The sequence below is a fragment of the Papaver somniferum genome, chromosome 10 (genome assembly GCF_003573695.1).
Source record: "Papaver somniferum cultivar HN1 chromosome 10, ASM357369v1, whole genome shotgun sequence".
Lineage (NCBI taxonomy): Eukaryota > Viridiplantae > Streptophyta > Magnoliopsida > Ranunculales > Papaveraceae > Papaver > Papaver somniferum.
The window spans coordinates 139859663-139878979 of NC_039367.1; the positions used below are offsets into that span (position 1 = coordinate 139859663).

General features: G+C 32.5%; 1 pseudogene; it reads right to left on the reverse strand.

Annotated features, from left to right (window-relative positions):
* Positions 1-8833: 8833 nt before the first annotated feature.
* LOC113316330 lies at positions 8834-9328 on the reverse strand (annotated as a pseudogene).
* Positions 9329-19317: the final 9989 nt, after the last annotated feature.

The window sequence follows — 19317 nt, forward strand, 5'->3', positions numbered from 1 at the left end:
ATGATGGATGCTGACCCTACGGATGCAGTGCCTTCGGATGCTCATGACCAAGTAAGTCCCTAATTTTTTATTCGAAAAGCTTTTATTTAGCATCATTTTGATTTCGATTTGTTCTTTGTTTTGTGTTGGTTATTGCTTGTCTTTACTATTTATTTATTTGAATCCTTTTTCTTTTTTCGCCATGAAGTTTATATGTTGGAATATGCATGGTTGCTGCTCTGATAAAAAATGGCTTCACCTTTTGAACCTTTTTAGAAAGCATCGACCTACGCTATCTGTATAATTGAAACTATGGTTGATAGTGAGACTGTTAATAAGTACACGCATTTTTTACCTTTTGATTCTTGGCACATTGTTCCTGCTGTGGGTAAATCTGGTGGTATGGCTTTGGGGTTTTTTAAGAATTCAAGTTTAGAGGTTTTAGGAAGTACTTTTAATATTATTCATGTAGTATGCGATATCACTCCAACCATTAAGAATTGTTTGGTCACTTTCATCTATGGAGCTTTAAATACTTTTGGTATCAGAAATCAGTGGAACTACTTGAAACATTTCAATGAGTCGGACAATAGTCCTTGGCTTTTATTAGGTGACTTCAACTTTATACTAAATGTCTCAGAAAAACAGGGAGGAATTCCTGAAAATTCGTTAGCGTATGATTTTATTAAGAACTCTCTTTCGTTGTTAAATATGCATGATTTTTCTCTTTTGGAAATCTGTTTACTTGGTGCAACAAAAGATTTAAAAATCCTTCTGAGCTTATATTTGAAAAACTGGATAGGGGATTTATTAATGATAATTGGGTTTCGCTGCTACCTCAAACTAGGGTTACGAATCTAGGTAGAGTTTTCTCAGATCATTGCCCCATCTTGCTGCAATGTTTTCATAGTACTGATAAACTTGTTATTCCTTTTAAGTACTTTAAATGCTGGCAAGCTAGCCCTGAATTCAAAGATGTTCTTGTTAATTCTTGGAAAAAGGTAAATAAAGGCTCTACAAGTTTTATTGTAGCTGGGAAGCTCAGAAATCTAAAGCATGATCTTAGTTTTTGGAATTTGAACTCTTTTGGACACATCAAAACAACAATTAGTAGGTTGAATTCAGAAATTGAAAAACTGCAGAATATGTCTTATACTCCCTCTATAGGAAATATTATTCTCAACTACTCTAAGCAGTTGGACTTTTGGTATAAAATAGAGAACTCCTTCTACAAACAAAAGTCGAGGATTGACTACTTCACGCAGTATGATAAGAATACCAATTTTTTTCATAATACTGTTAAGTTAAGAAACATATACAACACCATACATATGCTTAAAGATAATCAAGGTAATTGGCTGGAAAATAGAGATCAAGTCCTTCACCTCCTTGCTGATCATTTTAAAAAAAAAAATTTGCTTCTTCTATGCCGAGCAACTCTGATATTAATGATGTGCTTATGGATATCAAGCCTATCATTTCTGATGAGCTCAATTCTGAGCTTGTTGCTATTCCTTCTGAGAATGAGATATTTACAACTAGTACAAATATGGCGCCTTGGAAATCCCCCGGACCTGATGGTTTTCCGGGTGGGTTCTTCAGGGATAATTGGGATCACATTTCAACTGAAGTTATTAATCACGTACAAGGATTTTTTCGCAGCAAATTTCTTCTTAAGCAGCTCAATCATTCTTTTATCGCTTTAATTCCTAAGGTAAGTAACCCCTCTACTCCGAATGATTTTCGCCCTATCAGCATCACTAATACTGTTCACAAAATAATTTCAAAATTTTTAACTAATCGTTTAAAACCTGTTAGATTCTTTAATATCTCCTTATCAATCTGCATTTACAACTAATAGGCAAATACATGATAACATCATCATTAGTCATGAAATTCTGCATTCCTTTAAAACTAGAACGAGGAAAAATAACAAATATGGTTTCATGGATATTAAGTTAGATTTATCTAAAGCCTTTGATAGGATGGAATGGCCATTCATAAGTGCTGTGTTTAAAAAACTGGGTTTTTCGGATGACTGGTGCCAGCTTATTCACCAATGCATTAGCACTGTCTCTTATTTTATTCTTGTGAATGGATCTCCAGGGGAAATGTTCTTTCCTTCTAGAGGTATTAGGCAGGGAGATTGCTTATCTCCATATATATTTATCATTTGCATGGAAACTCTTTCTCAACTTTTGATTAAAGGCGAAAATGAGAAAGTTATTCAGGGTTTCAAACTTAGAAAAAATAGCCCTGCCATTTCGCATTTATTTTTTGCAGATGACTGCATGCTCTTTTCAAAAGCTTCTCTTGTTTATGCTAAGAATTTAATGATAATTATTAATAAGTTTGATAAGGCTTCTGGGCAGGCCATTAATCTTGAAAAATCTGGTTTCTTTACGAGTAAAAAAATGCATCATAAACATATCAAATTAATCTCTAAAACTTTAGGAATTAAATTTCTAAGTAGTACAGAGAAGTACCTTGGTACTCCGTTGTTTGTTAATAGAAACAAAACTCAAGGTTTTCATCTTCTCATTGAAAATTTTTATCACATGCTTGGTAACTCAAAAAAAAACTAATCTCAATGGGGCAGGTAGAACTGTAGTGACAAAACATGTTATTTCTAGTCTCTCTATTTATCATATGTCTTGTTTCCCTTTTCCTAAGAAAATTACCTCTAAAATAGACTCTATTCAAAGATCTTTTTGGTGGTCAAAGAAAGATTCTAAAAGAGGGGCTTATTTTCGTTCTTGGGGGATATAGGAAAATCCAAAGGTGGTCTGGGTATCAGGAATTCCTTTGCTACTAACAGGGTCCTTATTGCAAAACTGGGATGGAGAATGTGTAAAAATCCTTCTCAGCTGGTAACTATTTTTCTTAAGGATAAATATTACCCTAATCAGAACTTGTTAGAAATCGATAAGGCGGCAGACACCTCCTCATGGATTTGGAAAGGTATAGTCAACAGTCTGGTGTTTCTTAGAGCTAATATTGTTTATAAGATGAATGATGGTAAGTCTACAAAGATATGGAATCATAATTGGTTGCCTGGTTATACTTGTCCTCCTTCTTCGATTAATTCTGATTATGGAAATTATGTCTATGTCAATGAGCTTATTAATCATCATGATAACAACTGGAATATTAATCTTCTTTCTTCGCTCTTCTCCCCTGAGGATTGTATTAGAATTAGATCACTTAAGATAAATGTTCATAAATCAGATGAAATAATGTGGGAACAAACTAATAATGGTAATTATTCAGTTAAATCTGCCTATAAATCTTTCATGAGTGAGAATGTCTCAACTGATGATGCTACTTTCTGGAAAAGGGTATGGTCTATTGAATGTTTACCTAAAATTAAATTCTTCATTTGGAAGATATTTGCACATATGCTACCTATTAATTCCCTTATCAAGTTTTATAATCCTGATATTGATGAATGTTGTCCGTTATGTTCTAATGAGGTGGAATCTGTCATGCACTTATTTATTCAATTCCCTATAGCATCTCATATTTGGTTTTCCCTCTCCTTTCAGCATCTTATTGCGGGTGACTATTATTGGATTGATGATATTTTCTTGTCTTGGTTTGATAAAAATTTGGGTTGTTCTCCTTATGCTGTGAATTGGCCGAGTATTGGTGCTGTGGTTTTATGGTCAATATGGAAGCTTAGATGTGATGTTATTTTTAGAAAGGTTAAAATTAATCTGGATGATACTGTAATGGATATTAGAAGGTCTTTAAATACTTATATTGTTACTCCTAATCCCCTTAGAGTGCATGTCTTCAATAATAGGCTGCCTATTAAGCAGATTAATCATATTTTATTTATTGATGGCTCCTTCAAGAACTTTAACATGGGTATCGGTTTGATTCTGTGTGACAATGCAGGAAGGATAAAAGGTTGTAGAGCGGATTTTGGTTTGATTCATGGTGATGTTGCGGCTGAGGCAATGGCCCTAATTTTCGCTTGCTCCTGGGTGGGTGAGATGAATCTCTCCAGAGTCCTCTTCATCAGTGATTGTCTTCAGTTAGTGGATCTGGTTAATCAAGGCAAGGTTGATATTGACCGGAGAAGTCAAGACTTAGTAGAAGATTGTCGGATTTCTTTTCTAGTTGTGTGAACTCTAGGATAGTTTTTATTAAGCGTTTTAAGAATAAGATAGTTGATCGACTTGCACGTCGAGTTAGGAAATTCAGCTTGAAAAACACTTGGAATTATTCTCCTCATTTCTTGCACTCTATCACGAGGGAAAAATCCTTAACGGATATTTGTAATGACCTTTTGTTTTAATGCAATGTTTGTGTTTCTCAGCAAAAAAAAATAAAAAAATAAAAAAAGTATTCTGATGCCCCAAAGTTGTCCCAGCAAATGTCACCAATCTAATCTCTGGTTCTGGATTTAAAAATGTGAACAAGCTCTAAAATATTAGGGCTCATACGAAAACCTACCCATCTTAGAGAAATTTTGATGACAGTTCCTGGGGAAGCCATAATTCTCTCCATTACAATCATTTTGTTTCTTTTCATCAAGGACACAAGTAAGTGGGGAAGAAAAATGAATTGTGGAAAAGGGGTTAGAATATGGGTTCTGCTAGACTTGTGAAGGAAAATTTCGAATGGAGATCTAACGAGCAGGGGCAGCCCTTCTAGTATTTAGATGTGTAACGTGCAAACTGAACCCCTTGCTTTTCTCACCCGAGATGATCCTACAGTAGGTTTCAAAACAAACATTCATGACTCCTATGCAACACCCGATAAGTCATTATCACGATATAAAATGTTTCAAGTTGTTAAAAATAAGTAGGACATGGAATTCCAAATTTCGTTTAGAATTGAAGAAGAACCATTGTAGGACAAAGATAAGATGTCGGAGGATAGTGAAGAACCACTGTAGGGATGGGTTAGTGGTCAAAGATGCTGATTTTAAGAACCATCGTATAGATGGGGGGTTGAATGGGTTAGTGGCTCTCACAAAACAATAATACATTGATTCACCAAGCATTAAATAATTTCTTTCAAAAACTTTGTTGTATAGAACGAATCAAGTCAATCAACATTCTTTTCTCATTAGAACTAGTTTTGCATGCCTTAATATCAAGTATAACAAATATTAGTACCAAGTTTGTTAAGATCTTCGGATTGTTTGGGGGATGCATGTTGGCTAAAAACCGTCCCACTTTCCTACCTTTCAAGCGAAATCAGCATAAGGTAATATTAATTTCAGGGTTTACTACCTAAGCCTTGGAACTTTGATGTAGGATCAAGTTCTCACTAGTATGGAAAATTTCAAATCAATTTGATCTACAAAACTCCTTCCCAGAGGGAAATAGAACACAAATTATGACCCCAACCTTCTCTCAAACAGAATATTGCATGTCATATATATGAGATAAAAGACGCATCTTTCTCTTCATTTATGGCAAATTGGCAATGGTCAGTGCTAAGGGTCGATCTAGATTCAGGTACCTAAGTATTTGTCTGTCAGTTTCTTTTGAAGACTTTTTCTCTTCTCCTCTGCTTAAGCAAAGCAAAATAATCATAGACCTCTTTATTTGCTTACACTTGTGTCTCTAGAGACCATCCCTTAGTTTACCTATCTGATCATAACTTCAAAATAGACCACGCAAAGAAAAAACACAAAATTGGTTAAAAAGACCAAAATCAACAATTCGTGGGGTGAAAAGAACAGTTAGATTTTGATACTGTTTAAATGGACAAAAATGTAAAAATAGCCAGGATGTAAACAATTTAATCCTACCCATTTTCAAATAATTTTTCTTATTTTTAATTTACATCAAGATGCATCCAGTTTCATCCTTACTATTTTTTAAGTTTAAATCAGGATGAATCCACTTTCATCCTTGCTATTTTTTTAGTGTCTATTTTACCCATACTAATTTTTATTCGTCTATTTGAACCATGTTTTAAAAATATTTGGACAAATGACCCATTTTCCGAAGAGAAAACCACTTATTTTGAGGTCATGTTAATGTTATGAGAATCACAGTATTCTTAAGTAGGGTTAATCACTCAAAACTTCAAAATCATTCACAGACATTACAGTAGTTCATTGGTGTTTTCCATCTAGTTTAACAAAAAGCTATGCTCATACTTTTACATTTTTGTCATTTGGTCTAGTGTATTGTATTTGTCTCGTATCTATGCCACAGATCTTTTCATGCTTAAAGTAAACCTACAAAAACCTCGATAAACTCAGTGCACTCTGCACCTGACCATATTTTCTTGCTCAATCTGCTCATGTCGACAGATCTTACACACCAAATGCTTTACAGTTAAATGCCTTAATGCAGCAACAAAATCCTCATTTCCTCCGTTTACTCAGCTACTACCGCAAAAACCTAAACCCCAACTAAAGAAAAAAAATTGAGTTAATTAGTGTTTGGGTTGTAAGTTTTGGTATGTCTTTGAATTTGGGTCGTAAGTTTGTCCATTTTAGAGTTTGGGTCGTTGACCCGTTAGTCAACATGGTCAACTGGTCAAACTGTTAGTATTATCTGACGACCGTCAACTTCTATTAATTAACTTATTTACACATTTGCCATTAATCAGTTTTGTCTTCCCTGATTCCCCTTCTCTTATTATCGTATCTTCTTTTCACTTTAGATCTAGATACCAGAAACTCCGAGAGGAAATTCAGAGATTCATAGGAAAAAAAACTCATTTATCTTCTTTATTAGCTCGACACATGAACGTTTCCTGTTAGGTGCGATGATTATGATGAGTTGATGAAAGAGGATAGAGGCGAGTTTGCTGGTTCTGAGATTTTAAGATGAAGAAAGGAGCAGTTGACGTTAGATAAGTGAATCAGAGCTATATACAGCACAACCAAGTAAGTAAAATCAAACCCACACTTTTTTTTGCCCAAATTCCATGTTTAATTGTGTTAATTTGATAATGCAATGAAATTTTATTTCTAGGGTTTATATTATAATTGGAATTGAATGATTAATTTGATGTAACTGAACATGGGTATTTCTGATTTGGTAAAAATTGAAAATTAGGGTTTGTGTAAGTAGAATAAGGGTGGTAATTCTATCACGATTGAGTGAAATTGAATGATGTAAACATGATATGAATTACAATTACATTGATATAAACGACTATTAGTTATATTGAAATATCAATATCATAAGAATATATAATTGAGGTATGGAAAATGGCTACTTTCATACATTTCATTTCACTGAAGTGTCAATCCAATCGTAGGGAATGAACTGTCAGGAGTTCATAGACGTGTATGGTTAGACATCAATCTAGTATTAAATATATAAAGAAAACGATGCAGCAACAGCTGAAGTATATTGTCTCGATAGAAATTATGGCAGGAGAAATAGATATCATAGATTTTGTTCGAATTAAGGAAAAGAATTGTCGGAGGCAGAGCCGGCGGTGCTATTGGAGCTGTTAGAGGTAGAGGAGGTAGAGATGGAGTTGTTGGAGTCAGAGGTACCGGTGCAACTGCAGCTGTTGGAACTCAGTCTTCCCAAACTTCCACAATAACCCAACAAAATCCAAGAGGAAGAGGAACTGGAATTGGTAAAGCTGGTAATGCCAGAATGAGGGGTGGAAATAGTGGACTGCAAGTTATCCAGTGGAAAACATGACTAGGAGGAATGCTTCTCTGATGGAAATGACTCAAGACCAACCACCTGCAAAGAGAGGCAAGCAATCAAAGAAAAACACAGTCGAGCAGTGGTATTAGGTAAGCTTCTTTTATTAGAACTGAAATTGGATTAAGTGTAGTATAGTCTCATGGTAAACAAGTATATTCAGTTTTTTAACTTACTTTCTTTTGGATGCAAAATTGATCTTGGAAGCAAAACTGAAGTTGTGGTATGTTAACTGTTAACATGAAATACAATTGATTTTTTTTGTTAAACTGGACCTGTTTTATATGTTGTCATATTATTTTTAGATCAGACTATTTCTTTTCCTTTCATCATATATGTAACTTCATCTATTCTAGTTGTATGAGAGTTGCTGGTACGAAGAACTCAGGCAGTTCTACTTGTATTTTTTGGGTTGTAATTGTTTGAAACGGATGTCGGATTTGTTTTTGCATCTTATGAAGGCATGCAACGGAATGAATGTCAGCCACACATCTCGGAGCAATTTGGACCGTAGATTCTTTCAGTGATAGCACGTGATTTTTAAGTGTGCACGTGTGTGAAACATTTAACGGAGTGTCAAACTGCGTAAATAAGTTAATTGACGGAAGTTAATGGACGTCAGATGACACTAACAGTTTGACCAGTTGACTTGGTTGACTAACGGGTCGACCACCCAAACTCTAAAACGGACAAACTTAAGATCCAAACACTAATTAACTCAAAAAAATTAACCACTTTGTTAGCAACACCCAGTTACCCATACCAAGTAAAATTTCGATAAAATCATTTAAAATTTCATGATTTCCAACACCATCGACCACTTAAAATCGAAGAAGTGGTCGAAGAGTAATTAAGATAAAAAATCTTGAATTCTTATCTGCTCAACCACCACAACAGAATACTAACCTCCTCTGTCACAAAGACGCTCAATATTTACAGTGTATCACTATAATCCACTTTAACAGTCAACCCCCACACCCAATTTTAAGTTCCAAATGCAAGACTACCCAAATTTCGATACAAACAAGCACTAAAACCATCCACGACATAAACTTTAATCAGCAATATCTGACAATGGCAACTTCCAAAACAAAACCCATGACAAAAGACAAAGCTCCCGTTCATAACAATAAAAGCCCGACCAAATACTTTAAAATTTATCGAAAAAAAAGAAAAAAACTGACTGCAAATTTTTGTTTGGTTTAGACATTTTATATATAATCAGACCATTCAGATATAAAAGAAGTATGATCCATAGACTCCCCAGGTTTTTCTTTCCCACTAACAAATCTAGCAGGGTTTCCCGCAGCAGTAGTTCTTGCAGGCACATCAATTAGCACAACAGACCCTGCACCAATCTTAGCAGTTAGCACCTTCACAAATCCTAATATTCTCTAATATAGTTGCCCCAGCACCAATCAACACGGCATCATCAATCTTTGGATACCTATCAGTCCATCGCCACCCCAATTTCCGAATAACCTAACGTTACATGATGCAAAATCGATACATTATTCCCAATCACTGCCGTTTCTCCTACCACAACCCCAGTAGCATGATCAAACAATATCCCTTTTCCAATCTTCTCTGCGGAAAATGGAGAAACGTCTGCAATCCTATTATCCTAGTTCCGGGATGCTGCTGTTTGATATTATTGTAAGGTGTGGATGTTGCAGTGATGGATAAAGAAGTTCACCTCCTGGCATGATGGTGGCGTATGGGATACTTCATTTTTCTGTAAGCACCCTTGAAAGTTCTTGTTTATTGCATTTACGACATGAAAAATCTTATGGAGGAATCTTTATCTTCTTGTTGGTTTTAATGATCAAATCGAGGATTATGCCCGGATCAGTAAGCAAAAAAATGTACCAGTTCTTGTATTTGAGGTCACTAGTATGAATTCTTGTGCTGATAATGACTAAAAAAACAACCAATTAGTAACTCAAAAATTATGCTGGCTCAATTGTTGGTAGAGTAATGCACACAACTTTATTGTTTTCGGTTGAGATTTCTGCTAGCTTTGATGTGCTGTTGAGATTGACATATTTTTATGGGCATGTTTCAGGTGGAGGGTTGTACTCCATCTTCTTCACCTTAAAAAGATCCACTCTCTGTTAAATCTTGAATTCCATTGAGCATTCGATCAGCGTGGGGATTTGTTCTAGGCATAAGAGAGTTAGTCCAATGACCAATGGTGGTTTTTACGTAGGCCTCCACGTAAGTAATATAAATTTTTATCTGTTTTGGGTGTTGCTAATTTGTATTTTTCATTAATAATTAAAAATTATTTTCTTCTCTTAGGTTTTAAAAAATTTCTTAATATGGTATGTTAAATTTTGTAATTTCTAGAATGACTTGTTTCCGGTTTTACCATTAGAAAGCAACTGTCCATGATCAAGTGGTAAAATTGCTTTTGCATGATTGACCAGGTAGTTTGTGGTTTCAAAAATAAAATAAAAATGGTGCCAAAAAAATAAAAATTGTGATTTTTTGATTTTGAAATAGCAAAAGAACAATTTTGAGATTACCGATTCTTATTTTTATTTTGCATATTTTATTATTCTTCCGTAAGGATAAAATACACTGTTAAAGGTGACGAAATTAAGATTTTACGTAAAAAGATCTGATTAAAAGAAGAAAATAAAGAAGAAAAACGATATGTGATTAATGTGTTGTAGATTTGAATAACAAGTTTGTAGAATTAAGACTTATAAAATAAGACTTAATTTTTCTAAGGATAAAACTAAACAGTACCTTTAAAAAATTATAAAATTATAGTTTAAAGAAATTTAACATGAACTACACAAATCAATGCAACAAAATGATATTCTAGTCTTCCTTGACCTGCATACTCAGATACAAGTTAAGAAGACCCACAAGTAAGATATATAAAATTGTGATAAACATATAAAACTTCACGTCTTTCTTTTTGGTTTTCTCAATTTGAGAAACCAAACAAAATCAATCTCGGTCTTGGTAAAACTACGGCTTAACTTATAGAAAAATATTATGTATTTGGCTCCTAAGTCCGAACTATTAGCAATGCTAAAATATATAATCGATGTTTATACACATTAGTGATCATCAATAATAACAAAATACTCGTCGAGTGACTTATCCTCTCAGAAATAAGTAGTATATATATTAGTATTAGTCATCTTCATTTTATTTTATTTTATTATTTACACGTGAGAGGAGAAATCATTCTGCGAGTATTTTCTTGTTGTTGTTGTTGATGATCATCAACTTCACAAAGCATGATTTTGGATGGTGGTTTTGACACATAGTAAGTACGATCATATGATATAAATGTTTCGTTTTTTTAATACTCTAAAAGTAAATAGGGTATAAAAATAGACCCCTAATTTTAATTCGCAAAAAAAGTGTAAAGTTCTATACTTAGTCTACCATTATAATTGAGTTAAATCTTGCCGAGAAAATTAGACAATTTTACAATGTGATACATATGTATGAGAAGATAACAAGTCGCAGATATATATGATGTCGGAGAATACTAAGAACTATTGAAATTAGCTAAGGTAATTGGATTACTCTTCTCCTAGTGATGAAACTACCTCTTCATTAAATGAAGGATTGTACTAAGCTACCATAATTCGATAATCGATATAATCTCTTGTTTAAAATGCGAGATCACATTAAACGAGGTAATATACTCCTTAATTATTTAAGTTTACACTCTTGACTTTTTACTTGGTAATAGGTATAACATACTTCTTTTTTTGCGCTTAACCATATTGCATTCATTATAATGTGACTAATATCTATTTATTCTTATATGCACTGGATTTACATAATATCAAAGTCTAGAAATAAAATGTTAGTTTTATCCTTATTGTGTGTTTTAATTGGCACTCTATGAATGACTTGGTGTTCAATGGAATCTATGTTTTCCTTGAGGGGAATCCTTAGTTGCTTAGAGCTACAAAAGATGGAACCTATATTTTGTTTAAACAGAATACACTACTCTCCACCTTTTTAAATGAAATTATCGTAATTATATCAATGATGCACACCTAATAAGTATAGGTTTTGTCAAAGAAAATTTGGTTTCAGCTGCACATTTTCATAGTGTTGGATTATTAACAAAAAGAAGGGTAAAAGCCTACTTGGAATGATCTTAAAATGACGTCCATATTCACTGCGAGCGTGCATATAAGGGTGGTGGAAAAGTATACCTTGCTTGCATGTGTTATCCTCATTTTTGAGGAGTTATATACTAGTAATGTAAGCAAAATAAGATAATGTATTTACTTATTTTTTGAGGTAAGTGTTTTAGAGTTTATTACTCTCATTATTTTACTCCCTATATTTTTCTTCCTTTATCTTAGAGTTTGTCTCCCATAATAAACATTTTCTTAGTATGGTATATCTCTCATTATTTTATTACCTTTAAGTCTCTTCCTTTATCTTAGCATACCACCCTAAATTATAGATTGTGGTACGTTGGTGATCATCAACAATAACTAGATACTTGCATTATGATTTATCTTCTTAAACGTAAGTAGAATTATTATTTGCATTTGAGAGGAAATATCATAATGCTAGTATTTTTTTTTATTTTAAGTATTGATGATCATCACAATCACACGTCTAGTTTTTCAATTGTGGTTTTTGAGACAAATATCGATGAGAAACTAAACTATAGTAAATTGCTTTAGTTATTTTGAATATGTGCACTCAATTCACTTGGAGAATCAAGTCAAAAATGTGTGACGCTCTAGGTTTATATCGAAAAATGAGGATTATGCGCGGATAAGTCGGCAACAAATTGTACAAGTTCTTGTATTTGAGGTCACTAGCATGAATTCTTGTGCTAATAGTTTCTAAATATTAACCAATTAGTAATTCAATAATTACACTGGTTGAATAATTGGTAAGTTGTAAACACAATTGTAATGTTTTCGGGTAAAATTTTTGCTAGACTTAATGTGTTGTTGAGATTGATATACTTTTATGGGCATGTTTCAGGTGGAGGGTTGTATTCCATCCTCTTCACCTAAAAAAGCTCAACTCTCGGTTAAATCTTGACTTCCATTGACCATTATTTTTTTGGAATCGATTTTGGTAGGGTTTTGATAAGAGAGATTTAGTACAATGATCAATGGTGGTTTGTCGATTTTTCTTAGGCTTCTTCCTAAGTAATTTAAATTTTAATTAGTCTGTTTTGGGTGTTGTTCATTTAAAATTTTAATTAATAATTAAAAATTATTTTCTTCTCTTTATTATTAGGATTTTTCTCAATATGATAATTTTTTTTAGAAATATGGTTTTGTAAATTCTAAAATGAACTGTTTTTAGTTCTACCATTAGAAAGTCAACTTACAGATATTTAAATTTTTCTAATTAATAACCACAAATAAACTAAATATAAAAAATCATTCCTATTGTATTAGTTTTAAGGAGATCCATGTATGGACTCCTAACTCATAAGTCATCAACGTACATAAAGGTTGACGTTTCTTAATAGGTTTATGTTTTCATGTTCCATGTTTCTCTCCTTAGTTTCCCTTTTTCAATATCGGCTACTCTGTTCTAATAATTAGATCGAACTATCCATGATCAATTGGAAAAAACTGGTTTGGCAAAATTAGTTAGATTGTTTGTGGTTTCAAAAGTAAAATAAAATGGTGATTGATTTTGATAAAGATCATGCCGGAAATTTACTTATAAAATATGACCTAATTTTCTAAGAATAAAACTAAAAACACTTCTTTTTAAAAATTATAAAACTGAAGTTTACCAAAAGAATAAAAATGGAAATTTACTTATAAAATATGACCTAATTTTCTAAGAATAAAACTAAAAACACTTCTTTTTAAAAATTATAAAACTGAAGTTTACTAAAATGATATTTTAATGCAACAAAATGATATTTTAATCATTTTTAACATGCACACTGAGATACAAGTTAAGAAGACCCGCTATAAAAATATATATAAGATTGTGATACACATATAAAAACTCAAGTATTTTTTTTTTGGTTTTCTCAAATCGAGAAAGCAAACAAAATGACGGTCTTGGTGAAATAGTGGCTTAACATATAAGGAAATATTAGAATTTATATATGTATTTAGCTCATAAGCCGTAACTATTAGCAACGCCAAAAATATATACTCGATGTTTATACATATTAGTTATCATCAATTATAACAAAATACTCGTAGAGTGACTTATCCTCTCAAAAATAAGTAGTATATATCTTAATTTTACTCAATCTTCATTTTATTTTGGGCCATTTACAGAATGGTCATACTTTTTGTAATTCGTTCACAGAACAGTCATACTTCCATCCGATTTAACACTTTTGAATAAAACGGTGTTATCTTTTCCTAAAATATCCACCTTCAATATACCCTTCCCATTTAACTAATTAGTTGAAGTGGTGGTGATGAAGCGGTGGTGGTGGTGGTGGTGGAAGCTTAAGAATCTTCACTAAACCTTCATTTGAATCGAGAAGAAATTGGGTTCACCGCTTCCCTTCTAAGGTTTGAATCGAGAAGAAATTGGGTTCATATGGGTGGTTTTTGTTTCAATCGAATGGATTCAATATTAAGACTAGAATTTGTTATATTCTTGAGTTGAAGATAAGAAATAGACGCTATGCTGCCTGAGATCGATGAGATGATGTTGCTGGTGAAAATTAAAGAGAGGATATGCAATTATGAGATAATTCTGCTGCTGGTGAAGAATGATTCAATAATAGAGGAGAATATGTGATTGATGGGTTTTGGCTAGAACTCGAATTGGTTTGGAGTGAGTAGATCTAATGTTGTTAGCCAAGGGTGAATCTGTGTTGGTGAGTTGTTGCTGCTTGATTACAATATATACAAGAAAACAAATAAAATCTAAACTAGATAATGTTGGAACCATGCTAAAATATTGTTATACATCAATTGACAACCCTTTATATGCAAATAAATCATCTTTCTTAAGGAGTTTGTAAAAACAATACATATGAGAGACCCATTTCTTTTCAATTTCAATAGCTTACCCCCTGAGTTTCTTTTGATTATGCTTTGGTTGTCAAAATTTTGTTGTTTGCTAGTCACTCACGTTCTTCATATCGATAATCACCCCCATATGATTCTTTCGTTACTTCTGGGTTTGATTCACTTGTACAATTTTTCTTTTTCGACGATTATTACGGATTAATATAAGTATGTTGAAGGGTTCTAGCACTGAGAATTTAAGCAGGTATGGACATCTACTTCTCATTCTTTTTTCCTGACAAAATACGAGAATGAAGTAGTGTAAAGCACTATCAGAAGAAAGAAAAATGCTCGAATTGAAATACGCAAGGTAGACCTTAATGTTTACAAACTTGGATTGGCTCATATTAGACGCATACCACAAATCTATAAAATTAAGAGTTTCAGAATTTAAGAGAGTTATTATCCTCGTTACCTCTTTGGAACCATTATTTTTTGGCCCCTGGTAATGAATAATAATAATCTGAGGGGTATATCAAAAATAAATTAATTCAAATAGTTAGACACATCACAAATAACCTAGTCAATGCGGGTCAACGTTGGTCTTTAGACTAAACACGAAGGCTGGATAAATGTTAGACCAAACCCAGGTTTAGGTCAAAATCTGGGTACCAAAAACCAAATAACCATATTCTAAATCATTTTAGTTATCTTGAATATGTGCATTCAATTCACTCTGAGGATTGACGCACTAAGTTTACAAACAAAAGGTCATGAGCTCATACTTATACATACAACACATAATAAGTTAACATCATGATATGAATGTTCCATGTTTTTAAAACTTTAGAAATAAACATGAAGGAAAAATAAACCTCTAATTTCAATTAGCAAAAAAAAGTAACAATTATCTACTCGGTCAAACATTTATCAGTTTTGTTACAACTTTAAAGTGTGATACATCTATATAGGGGATAAGAAGTCATAAATATACAAGTTGTCGTAGGATGCTATAAAAAGTATTATATACATAGATTGAATTTTAACTATGGTGATTGGGTCCTTCTTGTAGGAATCAGACGAGAGGTTGGATTAAAAGCTTACCAGAATGTGGTAAATGGTATAGTATCTTATTTGGAAGGAGAGTCGTATATTAAGCTAAGCAAAAATGCAATATACTCTTTAACTTTTAATGTTTATGGATTCTTGTCGGAATGTGGTAATTGGTACAACAACTTATTTGGAAGAAGAGTATATTAAGCTAAGCAAAATGCAGTATACTCTTTAACTTATAATTTCGGCTTCTTATCGAAATGTGGTAATTGGTACAACAACGTATTTCTATTTTTGTACTTCAATAGTTTTTCATTCGCTATAACTTAACTATTCTTTTTGTCTTTTTTATATGTCCTATAATTTATTTTAGTCTGTTTTAGTTTTATCTTTCCGCTATGTTTATAGACATATTTCCCCCTTAAACCATCAAGTATACTCTTTGTTTTTTTTAAATTATAAAATCATTTTTAATATATAGTACTCAATCCAAAATCTTAAATAGTATCACAATTCCTACAAATATCAATTCAATATTTTTCATACTAATGGCCATTTTTTTTCGGATGTAAATTTCCTAATAAAGCTTCTACCTATTCATAAAAATATTTATGGACACCAATATATTAGTTTTAATTTTAGTAATAATATAACATTTAATAGGGTTAGTCATGACGTTCCTTATTATGTTCCTCTTAATATCTTGATTATGTCAATTAGGACAGACAATAAAATACGGAGGGAGTAATATTTAATTACTTCTCCTATGCATTTAGATTAACTCTTACATGTTATCGTTATCTAAAATTAAAATATTATTTTTGTAATTATCTATATTTTATTTTGGCACTATTTGAGAAGCACCTACAAAAGCTTGAACCTATCTTTCTTTTGGAGGTGATGAACTACTTTTCACCTTTTCAAACAAAATCATGGTAATTACACTGTTAATGCACATCAAAGAAGTTCAGGTTTATCAAAAAAAATTGGGTTTCAGCTGCACAATTTATGGTGTTGGATAATGGCACCAAAGTGTTATTATTTTCATTTCTTAACGAGTTATGACTGAGATTTAACATTTCTTCTCTTCAAATATGAGAATTATGTATCCCAATAACAATTGAGATATATGGAGGAGGAGTTTCTATCAAGGGAGTGGAAAAATCAGAGTTAACTCATTAAATAAGACCAGGTCAAAACTTACCATTGACTAGGACAAAACTAATCTTGAATATAAAATATACATCTCACACGTTTTTTTATCAGACAGACTAGGTATCACCGGGGCCTATGGCCCCGGTTCAACCTCTTGACCATTACCAACCGAACATTTCATATATTTCGTAAAGAATCGGGGGCTGAATAGTACAATGAAGCTATAAATTCTGTTTTCCCAATACTATAATCACATTTTCTCTAAACCATTTCCTAAATTGATGTAGGCCATAGAAGTACCTAATGATTTTAAAACAAATCATTATGATTGCTGTGAGTAAAAAAATATTTCCTAAATTGATGTAGGCCATAGAAGTACCTAATGATTTTAAAACAAATCATTATGATTGCTGTGAGTAAAAAAATTAAATAGGGATAAATATGTAATCTAGAGATTCTAGACTAATAAATTGGTAAGAGGATGAGGGAGAGGCCACTACTGCTAACAATCGTGAGCTAGGGAGTAGTAAGAAAATGAGGGGATTTATATTAAATAGAGCTTAGGCACGTGGGAAACACTCTACTCTAGTTTGGTAGATATGTAAATAATAATAAATGCTGGGATATTAATGTCATTTGACTCAACATTATCGAATCTGTTTGTTCTTCTTTCTCCATTTTCCCACTATTCCTGTAACTCTTTTCCAACTTCTTGCGGATGGGTTATATTCCAAAACAAAATTGAAACCTTCTCTGTACACAGTGAAGTGCTTGATCTATTGTTACAACCCAATTTTCTCCTTTAATCTCTTCTCTAACATCATCTCTTCATTCTTTTCTCCAATTTCCCCTAAATCTCAAACCCTAATATTTTCTTCACTCACGGAATCAAAGACAATCATTTTGTTCTTAAATTCACCAAAAAAATCCATCACTCATCAATGTCGCAGCTAATTCTTTTTATTTTAATTCGCCTTTGCTTTTGTCTTTTGAAATACAAAAGCAACAGAGAAAAGAATCTGAGAGACTATTGTACAAAGTAAGTAATGTCTACATTTCACATTTATTTAATTTTATTTTCCATTTTCTCTCCTTCTTTCGTAATTTTTGTGATGATATTTGCTAAAGTTTTATCACCAATTCCATTTCTTTTTTTTTTTCTTTTCAAAATTGGACTTATGTAGGAATGTGGGAATTGGTCCAATTGGACAAACGAAGTTCAAATTTTTTCTTCCGGTATTCTTTTAACAAAATTGTAAGTTTGCTCCTAGAACCTTGCTCAGGAAAACACACATTCATCGTAGTTTACTGTTTCAGAAAAGGTAATGAAAGTCATCTTAATAGTTTTCTCAAATTGACTAATCATATATTTTTTTTAAGACACTTTGGGTACAAGGATAATATGGATTTTTTTTTTAAACATTTGTTTCTGTATCCAGGTATGTGGTTGGTGCTGGAGCACAGGAAAAGGCAGTGCCAAGCAAAAGGGTATTGTTTTTTTTGTGTTCCATCCTTATATAATAATTTTAATGTTAACTAAGAAGGTGCCCCAAATTATTGTGACAGTCATATATTTGCCGTCGGTGATATTTCGTTTAATATGAATTTGAATATGCACGTTTTGCCTATTGCGTTGGTTATCCATTTAAGAGTTCTAGCTGGTTTTTTCTGTAATTAGAATTTATTTCTGTATAGTTAGATAAATTTATTGGATTTTTTTTTAAAAGAATCGTATTTTATACCTTTATGTTTATGCCCGGAAGCTTCAACAGTTCTGTTATCTCCCTATCTTCGACTATCTTTTCTACCAACTTCCTAGGACCATCTTTTCGAGCTTCTAATTAGAAAATATTAGATTGCCTCTTATTCACAGGTCTAGATAACGGTATCGGATAAAAGGAGGGACTGTTGCCATTGAACAACAAACTCGAAATAGTTTAAGTATGCCTAATTGATGTTGATTCAGTATAAGTAAAAATTCTCTCTTGTTGTTTATTTTGAAAGTTTTTATTTTGAAAGCTAAGTTTGGTAAAGTTTTCTGTTTGGTATTGTAGAGAGTTCAATACCATATTTGTTGATATGTAAGTAGTGATCATATAGTTTTTATTATGCTTATTAAGCCAAATCATTTTTTTTGTAATTACTTCCATTTTTTCTGCAGGAAGAAAGAGAATTATTACAACGGGATTTTTTCTTTGTTACGTGGTGCGCTGTGAATGTTGCCAAGTCATTTGAGTACCTTGATAATTGGCAAGAGAAGTCTCTAATTCAGGTACTGTTATGACAACTGATTAAGGGAGACAATAAATTTTCTTTTCCGGATCATCTTCAAGAACAATAGTAGATATATACATCAATTAAATTACCTTTTAAATTGAAGAATTTATGGATAGACAATGTGAGTTTCCACAGGCCAGAACTGAATAAAAAGTAAACATGAATGTCAATATGTTATGCTAAATCAAAATAATTATCTACAATAAGACTTCTGGGTAGACAATGTTAGTTGTCTCCAGATTGTCCATTCCATTTTCCAG